We start from the raw sequence: 12,215 nt of genomic DNA on the forward strand, positions 1-12,215 counted from the left end.
TCAAAAATATTTCAAATTCAAAAAAATTCCCCAGTTTCACTTACTCTAGAGATCAAAAATATTTCAAATTCAAAAAAATTCCCCAGTTTCACTTATGCAGCTAATTGAGCCTACTCGACAATCTGACTCCAACAGAGAGGAATTATATTTATGTTAGCTAGCTAGCTAAGGCTAGCCAACACTCCAACTCTTCCAATTCACGGTAAGCATTTGCTTTCATTAATGTATTGCCACCGGGGCCAGCTGGTGTAACTCCTAAACAGCTTGCTGCAAACTACTGCGTGATTGTACACATGGATTGGTGTTAGTTATAGTAGCTATGTTGACTATGATGTTAGCTAATATGGTGAAAAAAAATGTAGGCTGTGTGTAGTGGTTATGGTGTGAAGGTTTCGTTTGGAGAGTTTGTTTTTATTGCCTGGTCACGGACAGCAGTGTTTTGTGCACTGAAGTCCACAAGTGAGAGGAGGAAAGTGGGTAGATGTGATGATGCTGTTTATATGGCTGCTATGAAAGTGAACTGTTTGTGCAGAGGTGATCAGCGGTGTATTTATTATGCCAGTGTTGTTGCAAAACATTTTCTTAAACTAAACAAAACAGGGATGGACCTACCTGAATTTGTCCAATAGAAACCCTTGTTTCAGTTTTTTTTTTAACTTTATGTTTTGCAACTGTTTGGACTAATGATCGCACCCTAGATCCGCTAGATGCAGGTAAGAGTGTGCAAGGAGATATTGAATGTGTCACCTTGATTACTCAAATGTGTCTCTTGACCTACGTTGTAAACTTTAAATTGTAGGCTAGATTTGATCAACCTCATGATGGGTATAGGCAACATTAGAGCATCGTGTAGTAGCCTAAACCTATCGATGTTACACTGAGCTGGGTGAATGGAGTATGAAAGCCAGTCATCCAATATACTGTAATAGAAGAAAAGGCTCATAAGAACAAATAAATCATCCTCCCTCATTTTAAAGGGCACCGACCGCCACTGGCCCTAAACATTGAACTCGTGTTTTGTGAAAAGTTATATTATTAGCCTACAAAGACTGTTTAAATTAGTCTTTATATTGTGACAAGGCTTGTTCACATGCTCCACACGACTCTCTCTTGAAGCAGAACCCGGTACGTGTGTATGTGTGTACGTGTTACAATAACTGTTCTTTAAAAAAGGTGTCACATGTCTGACCGTCGCCTCGTTTGATTGGTGCATGGCGGCCTGACACTCAAACACCACAGAAACTATTCGTAAAAACACCCTGTGATGATGTCACATGCTGTGAAAAACAAACAGAAGGAAGATGTGTTTTCTGGGTGAAAAACACCTTTCCACACCTGGATTGTGCAACATTTGCCCATTATTATTTTCAAAATTCTTAAAGCTCTGTCAAATTGGTTGTTGATCATTGCTAGACAACCATTTTCAGGTCTTGCCATAGATTCACGTGATACCTCACATCTCAAAATAGGGCTACTTAATGTTAGATCCCTTACTTCAAAGGCAGTTATAGTCAATGAACTAATCACTGATCATAATCTTGATGTGAATGGCCTGACTGAAACATGGCTTAAGCCTGATGAATTTACTGTGTTAAATGAGGCCTCACCTCCTGGTTACACTAGTGCATCCCGCAAAGGCGGAGGTGTTGCTAACATTTACGATAGCAAATTTCAATTTACACAAAAAATAAATGACGTTTTCGTCTTTTAAGCTTCTAGTCATGAAATCTATGCAGCATACTCAATCACTTTTTATAGCTACTGTTTACAGGCCTCCTGGGCCATATACAGCGTTCCTCATTGAGTTCCCTGAATTCCTATTGGACCTTGTAGTCATAGCAGATCAAATTCTAATTTTTGGTGACTTTAATATTCACATGGAAAAGTCCACAGACCCACTCCAAAAGGCTTTCGGAGCCATCATCGACTCAGTGGGTTTTGTCCAACATGTCTCTGGACCCACTCACTGTCACAGTCATACGCTGGACCTAGTTTTGTCCCATGGAATAAATGTTGTGGATCTTAATGTTTTTCCTCATAATCCTGGACTATCGGACCACCATTTTATTACGTTGCAATTGCAACAAATAATCTGCTCAGACCCCAACCAAGGAGCATCAAAAGTCATGTAATAAATTCCCAGACAACACAAAGATTCCTTGACGCCCTTCCAGACTCCGTCTGCCTACCCAAGGACGTCAGAGGACAAAAATCAGTTAACCACCTAACTGAGGAACTCAATTTAACCTTGCGCAGTACCCTAAAACAGCACCCCTAAAACTACCAACATTTGTCATTAGAAACTAGCTCCCTGGTATACAGAAAATATCCGAGCTCTGAAGCAAGCTTCCAGAAAATTGAAACGGAAATGGTGCCACACCAAACTGGAAGTCTTCCGACTAGCTTGGAAAGACAGTACCGTGCAGTACCGTAGAGCCCTTACTGCTGCTCGATCATCCTATTTTTCCAACTTAATTGTGGAAAATAAGAACAATCAAAAATGTATTTTCTATACTGTAGCAAAGCTAACTAAAAAGCAGCATTCCCCAAGAGAGGATGGCTTTCACTTCAGCAGTAATAAATTAATGAACTTCTTTGAGGAAAAGATCATGATCATTAGAAAGCAAATTACAGACTCCTCTTTAAATCTGAATATTCCTTCAAAACTCAATTGTCCTGAGTCTGCACAACTCTACCAGGACCTAGGATCAAGAGAGACGCTCAAGTGTTTTAGTACTATATCTCTTGACACAATTATGAAAATAATCATGGCCTCTAAACCTTCAAGCTGCATACTGGACCCTATTCCAATTAAACTACTGAAAGAGCTGCTTCCTGTGCATGGCTCTCCTATGTTGAACATAATAAACTGCTCTCTATCCACCGGATGTGTACCAAACTCACTAAAAGTGGCAGTAATAAAGCCTCTCTTGAAAAAGCCAAACCTTGACCCAGAAAATATTTAAAAAACTATTGGCCTATATCGAATCTTCCATTCCTCTCAAAAATTTTAGAAAAAGCTGTTGCACAGCAACTCACTGCCTTCCTGAAGACAAACAATGTATACAAAATGCTTCAGTCTGGTTTTAGACCCCATCATAGCACTGACACTGCACTTGTGAAGGTGGTAAATTACCTTTTAATGGCATCAGACCGAGGCTCTGCATCTGTCCTCATGCTCCTAGACCTTAATGTTGCTTTTGATATCATCAATCACCACATTCTTTTGGAGAGATTGGAAACCCAAATTGGTCTACACGGGCAAGTTCTGGCCTGGTTTAGATCTTATCTGTCAGAAAGATATCAGTTTGTCTCTGTGAATGGTTTGTCCTTTGACAAATCAACTGTAAATTTCAGGGTTCCTCAAGGTTCCGTTTTAGGACCACTATTGTTTTCACTATATATTTTACCTCTTGGGGATGTCATTCGAAAACGTAATGTTAACTTTCACTGCTATGCGGATGATACACAGCTGTACAGTTCAATGAAACATGGTGAAGCCCCAAAATTGCCTACGCTAGAAGCCTGTGTTTCAGACATAAGGAAGTGGATGGCTGCAAACATTCTACTTTTAAACTCGGACAAAACAGAGATGCTTGTTCTAGGTCCCAAGAAACAAAGAGATCTTCTGTTGAATCTGACAATTAATCTTAATGGTTGTACAGTCGTCTCAAATAAAACTGTGAAGGACCTCGGCGTTACTCTGGACCCCAATCTGTCTTTTGAAGAACAATACAAGACTGTTTCAAGGACAGATTTTTTTTTCCTTCTACGTAACATTGCAAAAATCTGAAACTTTCTGTCCAAAAATGATGCAGAAAAATGTATCCATGCTTTTGTTACTTCTAGGTTGGACTACTGCAATGCTCTACTTTCCGGCTACCCGGAAAAAACACGAAATAAACTTCAGTTAGTGCTAAATACGGCTGCTAGAATCCTGACTAGAACCAAAAAAATGTATCATATTACTCCGGTGCTAGCCTCCCTACACTGGCTTCCTGTTAAGACAAGGGCTGATTTCAAGGTTTTACTGCTAACCTACAAAGCATTACATGGGCTTGCTCCTACCTATCTTTCTGATTTGGTCCTGCCGTACATACCTACACGTACACTACGGTCACAAGATGCAGGCCTCCTAATTGTCCCTAGAATTTCTAAGCATTTTTATGGAATGGTCTGCCTACCCATGTGAGAGACGCAGACTCGGTCTCAACCTTTAAGTCTTTACTGAAGACTCATATGATTGAGTGTAGTCTGGCCCAGGAGTGTGAAGGTGAACGGAAAGGCTCTGTCTGAAGCAACGAACCGCCATTGCTGTCTCTGCCTGGCTGGTTCCCCTCTCTCCACTGGGACTCTCTGCCTCTAATGCTATTACAGGGGCTGAGTCACTGGCTTACTGGTGCTCTTTCATGCCTTCTCTAGGAGGGGTGCGTCACTTGAGTGGGTGGAGTCACTGATGTGATCTTCCTGTTAGGGTTGGCGCCCCCCTTTGGGTTGTGCCTTGGCGGAGATTCTTGTGGGCTATACTCAGCCTTGTCTCAGGATGGTAAGTTGGTGGTTGAAGATATCCCTCTAGTGGTGTGGGGGCTTTGCTTTGGCAAAGTGGGTGGGGTTATATCCTTCCTGTGTGGCCCTGTCCGGAGGTATCATCGGATGGGGCCACAGTGTCTCCTGACCCCTACTGTCTCAGCCTCCAGTATTTATGCTGCAGTAGTTTATGTGTCGGGGGGCTAGGGTAAGTTTGTTATATCTGGAGTACCTCTCCTGTCTTATCCGGTGTCCTGTGTGAATTTAAGTATGCTCTCTCTAATTCTCTTCTCTCTTTCTCTCTCTCGGAGGACCTGAGCCCTAGGACCATGCCTCAGGACTACCTGGCATGATGACTCCTTGCTGTCCCCAGTCCACCTGGCCGTGCTGCTGCTCCAGTTTCAACTGTTCTGCCTACGGCTATGGAATACTGACCTGTTCACCGGACGTGCTACCTGTCCCAGACCTGCTGTTTTCAACTCTCTAGAGACAACAGGAGTGGAAGAGATACGCTTAATAATCGGCTATGAAAAGCCAACTGACATTTACTCCTGAGGTGCTGACTTGCTGCACCCTCGACAACTAATGTGATTATTATTATTTGACCATGCTGGTCATTTATGAACATTTGAACATCTTGGCCATGTTCTGTTATAATCTCCACCTGGCACAGCCAGAAGAGGACTGGCCACCCCTCATAGCCTGGTTCCTCTCTAGGTTTCTTCCTAGGTTTTGGTCTGTCTAGGGAGTTTTTCCTAGCCACCGTGCTTCTACACCTGCATTGCTTGCTGTTTGGGGTTTTAGGCTGGGTTTCTGTACAGCACTTTGAGATATCAGCTGATGTACGAAGGGCTATATAAATTCATTTGATTTGATTTGATTTTGAAAACTGATTTAAGTCAAACTGTAACTCGGCCACTCATCCACTGTCTTCCTGGTACAACTCAAGTGTATATTTGGCCTTGTGTTTTATGTTATTTTTTATTTATTTAACCTTTATTTAACTAGGCAAGTCAGTTAGGAACAAATTCTTATTTACAATAATGGCCTACCCTGGCCCTAACCCGGACGACGCTGGGCCAATTGTACACCGCCCTATGGGACTTCCGATGACTGGTTGTGATACAGCCTGGAATCGAACCAGGGTCTGTAGTGACGCCTCTAGCGTCACTGCTTGTGCTTAGCTCCATTCCATTTCATTTTTATGCTTAAAAAACTCCCCAGTCCTTAACAATTACAAGCATATCCATAACATGATGCAGCCACCACTATGCTAGAAAATAAGGAGAGTGGTATTCAGTAATGTGTTGTATTGGATTTACCCCAAACATAACACTTTGTATTCAGGACAAAAAGGTAATTGCTTTGCCAATTTTCTTTTGCAGTATTACTTTAGTGCTTTGTTGCAAACAGGATGCATGTTTTTGAATATTTTATTCTGTACAGGCTTCCTTTTTTTCACGCTGTGAATTAGGTTCGTATTGTGAAGTAACTAAAATATTGTTGATGCATCTTCAGTTTTCTCCTGTCGCAGCCATTAAACTCTGTAAGTGTTTTAATTTGCCATATGCGGGTTCCTTCCTCTCCGGCAACTAAGGAAGTCCGTATCTTGGACTGGGTGTGTTGATTCACACTCCAAAGTGTATTTAATTACTTCATCATGCACAAAAGTCTCCCGAGTGGTGCAGGGGTCTAAGGCACTGCATCACAGTGCAAGAGGTGTCACTACAGACACTGGTTCAATCCCAGGCTGTATCACAACCAGCTGTGATCGAGAGTCCCAGAGGGCAGTGCACGATTGTTGGTTTAGGGGAGGGTACGGCCAGGGTAGGCTTTCATTGTAAATAACATTTTGTTCTTAACTGACTTGCCTAGTTAAATATAAAATACATGTTTTTTTTTACCCATCTACCAATAGGTGCCCTTCTTTGCAATCCATTGGAAAACCTCCCTGGTCTTTGTGGTTGAATCTGTGTTTGAAATTCACTGCTCGACAGGGATCTTACAGATAATTGTATGTGTGGGGTACAGAGATGAAGTAGTCATTCAAAAATCATGTTAAATACTGTCATTGCACACAGAGTGAGTCCATGCAACTTATTACGTGACTTGTTAGCGCATTTTTACTCCTGAACTTATTTAAGCTTTCCATAACATAGGAGTTGAATACTTATTGACTCAAGACATTTCAGCTTTTCATTTTAAATAAATTAGCAAAAATGACTAAAACATAATTCCACTTTGACATTATGGGGTATTGTGTGTAGGCCAGTAAATACAAAATCTCAACTAAATCCATTTTAAATGTAGGCTGTAATACAACAACATGTGGACAAAGTTACTGGGGGTGTGAATACTTTCTGAAGGCACTGTGTCTTTGACTGAACAACAACCAAAAACTGTAACTGTGCTAATCTTCCACAAAGACAGGGAGTGAGGGATGGAAGGAGAGAGAGGAGGGGGAGGGAGAGAGGGGAGGAGGGGGAGTGAGGGATGGAAGGAGAGAGAGGAGGTGGAGTGAGGGATGAAAGGAGAGAGGGGAGGGGGGGGAGAGAGGGGAGGAGGGGGAGGGAGAGGGGAGGGGGAGTGAGAGAGGGGAGGAGGGGGAGTGAGAGATGGGAGGGGGAGTGAGAGAGAGAGGGGGGGGTGGGAGTATATACGGGTTAAGGTTAGGGCTATGGTTAGAGTTGAAACAAAATAATTAAAAACAATGCACTATTACCATGAAGTATTCTCACGTATTCTCACGGCTTACATGAGCATTGTGACCTGAGGTGAGACAGTGGTCTAAGCGTCTCCAGCTTCGAGCATCACAAAATCCAGAGCCTTGCAATTGTTTTTCTTTTCCTTTTTGTGTGTGTGAGGTCGGTTGGACACACTATCAAATTCTTTAAAATGACGTTGGCTTATGGTAGAGAAATTACATTAAATTCTCTGGCAACAGCTCTCGTTGACATTCCTGCAGTCAGCATGCCAATTGCATGGCCCCTCAAAACGTGAGACATCCCTGGCATTGTGTTGTGTGACTGAACTGCACATTTTAGAGTGGCCTTTTATTTAATCAGTTTCTTGACATGCCACATCTGTCAGGTGGATGGATTATCTTGACAAAGGAGAAATGCTCACTAACAGGGAGGTAAATACATTTGTGCACCACATTTGAGAGAAATACGCTTTTTGTGTGTACGGAACATTTCTGGGATCTTTTATTTCAGCTCATGAAACATGGGACCAACACTCTACATGTTGCGTTTATATTTTTGTTCAATGAATATTTACACATATTTAACCACCGCAGATGCAGAAGGCCGACAGATCCAAAGGATTTAGACAGCCCATACAGAAAAACAGATCTCTCTAGCTTAAACAGACAGATTTTGCTGGGGATTTTATTATTATGTTAATTAGATTGGCACACGGTCGCGTCAACTGTTTTAATGTAGCAAAGGGTTCCTGGAGGAACCTGGACTGGAGGCTTAGTAGAGGCCTTTCAGATAGATCATGTTTGACCCTCAGAGAGAATTTAATTCCTGTTAATCTGCCCTGTATTATGTTCATCACATGTTAATGACAGTTTTGTATCTTCAATGAGGCTAACAGAGGAGAATGAGTTCCTCAAGAGCCCATGCAAATCCCCAAGTTGGGATAGTTACCACTTTATCACTATATGTAATCAGCAACGTTAATATTATCAATATTATATTAGAATATATTTTATGCATAAGTATTCAAGAACAATTACAATTTGCAACATGATGGAGAAGAATGACATTTACTCTAAAGGGTGGCCAAAAATAACTGAAAATCCACGGCTCAAATAAGCCACGCCTCCAATCTTCTGATAGGTTGCCACCTCTACAATATATGATTAAAAACGGTTAAAAAAAATGTAACCCCCTTCCATCACAAAAAGGTTCAGATTTGAACCTTTACACAGGGGATCCTCGAAGGGGTTCCTCGAAGACCCTTTACACAGGGTATCCTCAAAGACCCTTTACACAGGGTATCCTCAAAGACCCTTTACACAGGGGATCCTCGAAGACTCTTTACACAGGGGATCCTCGAAGACCCTTTACACAGGGGATCCTCGAAGACCCTTTACACAGGGGATCCTCGAAGACCCTTTACACAGGGGATCCTCGAAGACCCTTTACACAGGGTATCCTTGAGGAACATTTACACAGGGGTCCTCGAAGACCCTTTATACAGGGGATCCTCGAGGAACATTTACACAGGGGTCCTCGAAGACCCTTTATACAGGGGATCCTCGAGGAACATTTACACAGGGGTCCTCGAAGACCCTTTATACAGGGGATCCTCGAGGAACCTTTTAGAACTGGAAAGGTTCCACTGGTATGGGAATTTTTAGAACCCGAAAAGGTTCTTCCAGGCACCTTTACTTCTAAGAGTGCTCAGTCAATGTATAACCTCAAGGCATTACCTGTAACTCTAAGACACAGCGTACAAAAATAATTCATAACAGGACATATTACATGACAGTCAACCTGCAAGACACTGATACAGTCCATTCATAACCTCACGACACAAGTTACAGCAAAGTACTTTAGTACCAAACAGAGAGAGAGAGAGCACAGTCCTAGACTAGGTGTGGATGAGAGAGATCCCTCACTTCCTTCATGGCTGCATCTTTCATTTGAGCACAGCCTGAATGAGATACTGAGTGAGCTGCTGTTTTGTCTTTGGTGTGTTTGAAGTGAAGGGTCCACTGGAACCCACTGTAGAGAGAGAGCGAGAGAGAGAGAATGTGTCTGTGTTTTCTATAATATATACCCTCTTTCAATGCAGTAAAACACACATACACACAGCTCTCACCACCCACTTAGAGAGAGAGAGAGAGAATGTGTCTGTGTTTTCTATAATATATACCATCTTTCAATGCAGTAAAACACACATACACACAGCTCTCACCACCCACTGTAGAGAGAGAGAGAATGTGTCTGTGTACAAGGGGACAATATCTCTATAGAGATTAGTGTAAGGGTTGGCAGAGGTGCATGTTGATGATGCTGATTGTGAGGAGGGCACGGGGTGATGGTGTGTATGGTGTAATGATGCGAGCGCTCAGGAGATAGCCCAGCGTTAATTAGACATTGTGGCTTTAATTACAGTGTATTATCTGCTCAGATTGGGGAAGGAGAGGAGATGAGGAGGTTAAGGAAAGAAGGGATGAGAGGTGAAGACGACAGGTGTGTGTACTTTACTCAGACGCCTCTGCCCAGATATACACAAACTCACACACACACGCCACAAACACATCACATCTGCTGTAAGAGATCGGATTTTTTGTTGATAAACACTTTGCTAAAAATGACACACTTAGTTATGAAACCCACCTTGTTCCTCTCTGTTAGCATGTGCGCGTAATACACCATCATGCTTTCAGAATGTCTTTTCAGATTCCACAATGATTCTTTAGTTGTGGACACTACATCACCACACTCCCTCTCTTCTTTAGTTGTGGACACTACATCACTACACACTCCCTCTCTTCTTTAGTTGTGGACACTACATCACCACACTCACCACCCTCTCTTCTTTAGTAGTGGACACTACATCACCACACATCCCCCCTCCCTCTTCTTTAGTAGTGGACACTACATCACCACTACATCACCACACTACATTTAGTTGTGGACACTACATCACCACTACATCCCCACTTACATCACACACTACATCACTACACTCCCTCTCTTCTTTAGTTGTGGACACTACATCACCACACTCCCTCTCTTCTTTAGTTGTGGACACTACATCACCACACTACATCACCACACTACATCACCACACTACATCACTACACTCCCTCTCTTCTTTAGTTGTGGACACTACATCACCACACTACATCACCACACTCCCTCTCTTCTTTAGTAGTGGACACTACATCACCACACTCCCTCTCTTCTTTAGTAGTGGACACTACATCACCACACTCCCTCTCTTCTTTAGTTGTGGACACTACATCACCACACTCCCTCTCTTCTTTAGTTGTGGACACTACATCACCACACTACATCACCACACTCCCTCTCTTCTTTAGTTGTGGACACTATATCACCACACTCCCTCTCTTCTTTAGTTGTGGACACTACATCACCACACTCCCTCTCTTCTTTAGTTGTGGACACTACATCACTCCCTCTCTTCACACTACATCACCACACTCCCTCTCTTCTTTAGTTGTGGACACTACATCACCACTACATCACCACACTCCCTCTCTTCTTTAGTTGTGGACACTACATCACCACACTCCCTCTCTTCTTTAGTTGTGGACACTATATCACCACTACATCACCACTACATCACCACACTCCCTCTCTTCTTTAGTTGTGGACACTACATCACCACACTCCCTCTCTTCTTTAGTTGTGGACACTACATCACCACACTCCCTCTCTTCTTTAGTTGTGGACACTACATCACCACACATCTTTACCACTCTTTAGTTGTGGACACTACATCACCACACTCCCTCTCTTCTTTAGTAGTGGACACTACATCACCACACTCCCTCTCTTCTTTAGTAGTGGACACTACATCACCACACTCCCTCTCTTCTTTAGTAGTGGACACTACATCACCACACTCCCTCTCTTCTTTAGTAGTGGACACTACATCACCACACTCCCTCTCTTCTTTAGTAGTGGACACTACATCACCACACTCCCTCTCTTCTTTAGTAGTGGACACTACATCACCACATCATCACTTCATCACCACTACATCACCACACTCCCTCTCTTCTTTAGTTGTGGACACTACATCACCACTACATCACATCACACTCCCTCTCTTCTTTAGTTGTGGACACTATATCACCACACTCCCTCTCTTCTTTAGTTGTGGACACTACATCACCACACTCCCTCTCTTCTTTAGTTGTGGACACTACATCACCACACTCCCTCTCTTCTTTAGTAGTGGACAATACATCACCACACTCCCTCTCTTCTTTAGTAGTGGACACTACATCACCACACATCACCACACTACATCACCACACTCCCTCTCTTCTTTAGTTGTGGACACTACATCACTACACTCCCTCTCTTCTTTAGTTGTGGACACTACATCACCACACTCCCTCTCTTCTTTAGTTGTGGACACTACATCACCACTACATCACCACTACATCCCCACACTCCCTCTCTTCTTTAGTTGTGGACACTACATCACCACTACATCACCACTACATCCCCACACTCCCTCTCTTCTTTAGTTGTGGACACTACATCACCACTACATCACCACTACATCCCCACACTCCCTCTCTTCTTTAGTTGTGGACACTACATCACCACCCTCCCTCTCTTCTTTAGTAGTGGACACTACATCACCACACTCCCTCTCTTCTTTAGTTGTGGACACTACATCACCACACACTACATCACCACACTCCCTCTCTTCTTTAGTAGTGGACACTACATCACCACACTCCCTCTCTTCTTTAGTTGTGGACACTACATCACCACACTCCCTCTCTTCTTTAGTTGTGGACACTACATCACCACACTACATCACCACACTACATCACCACACATTACACTACATCACCACACTACATCACCACACTACATCACCACTACATCACCACACTCCCTCTCTTCTTTAGTTGTGGACACTACATCACCACACTACATCACCACACTCCCTCTCTTCTTTAG

This window comes from Oncorhynchus tshawytscha, linkage group LG08 (assembly GCF_018296145.1).
Source record: "Oncorhynchus tshawytscha isolate Ot180627B linkage group LG08, Otsh_v2.0, whole genome shotgun sequence".
Lineage (NCBI taxonomy): Eukaryota > Metazoa > Chordata > Actinopteri > Salmoniformes > Salmonidae > Oncorhynchus > Oncorhynchus tshawytscha.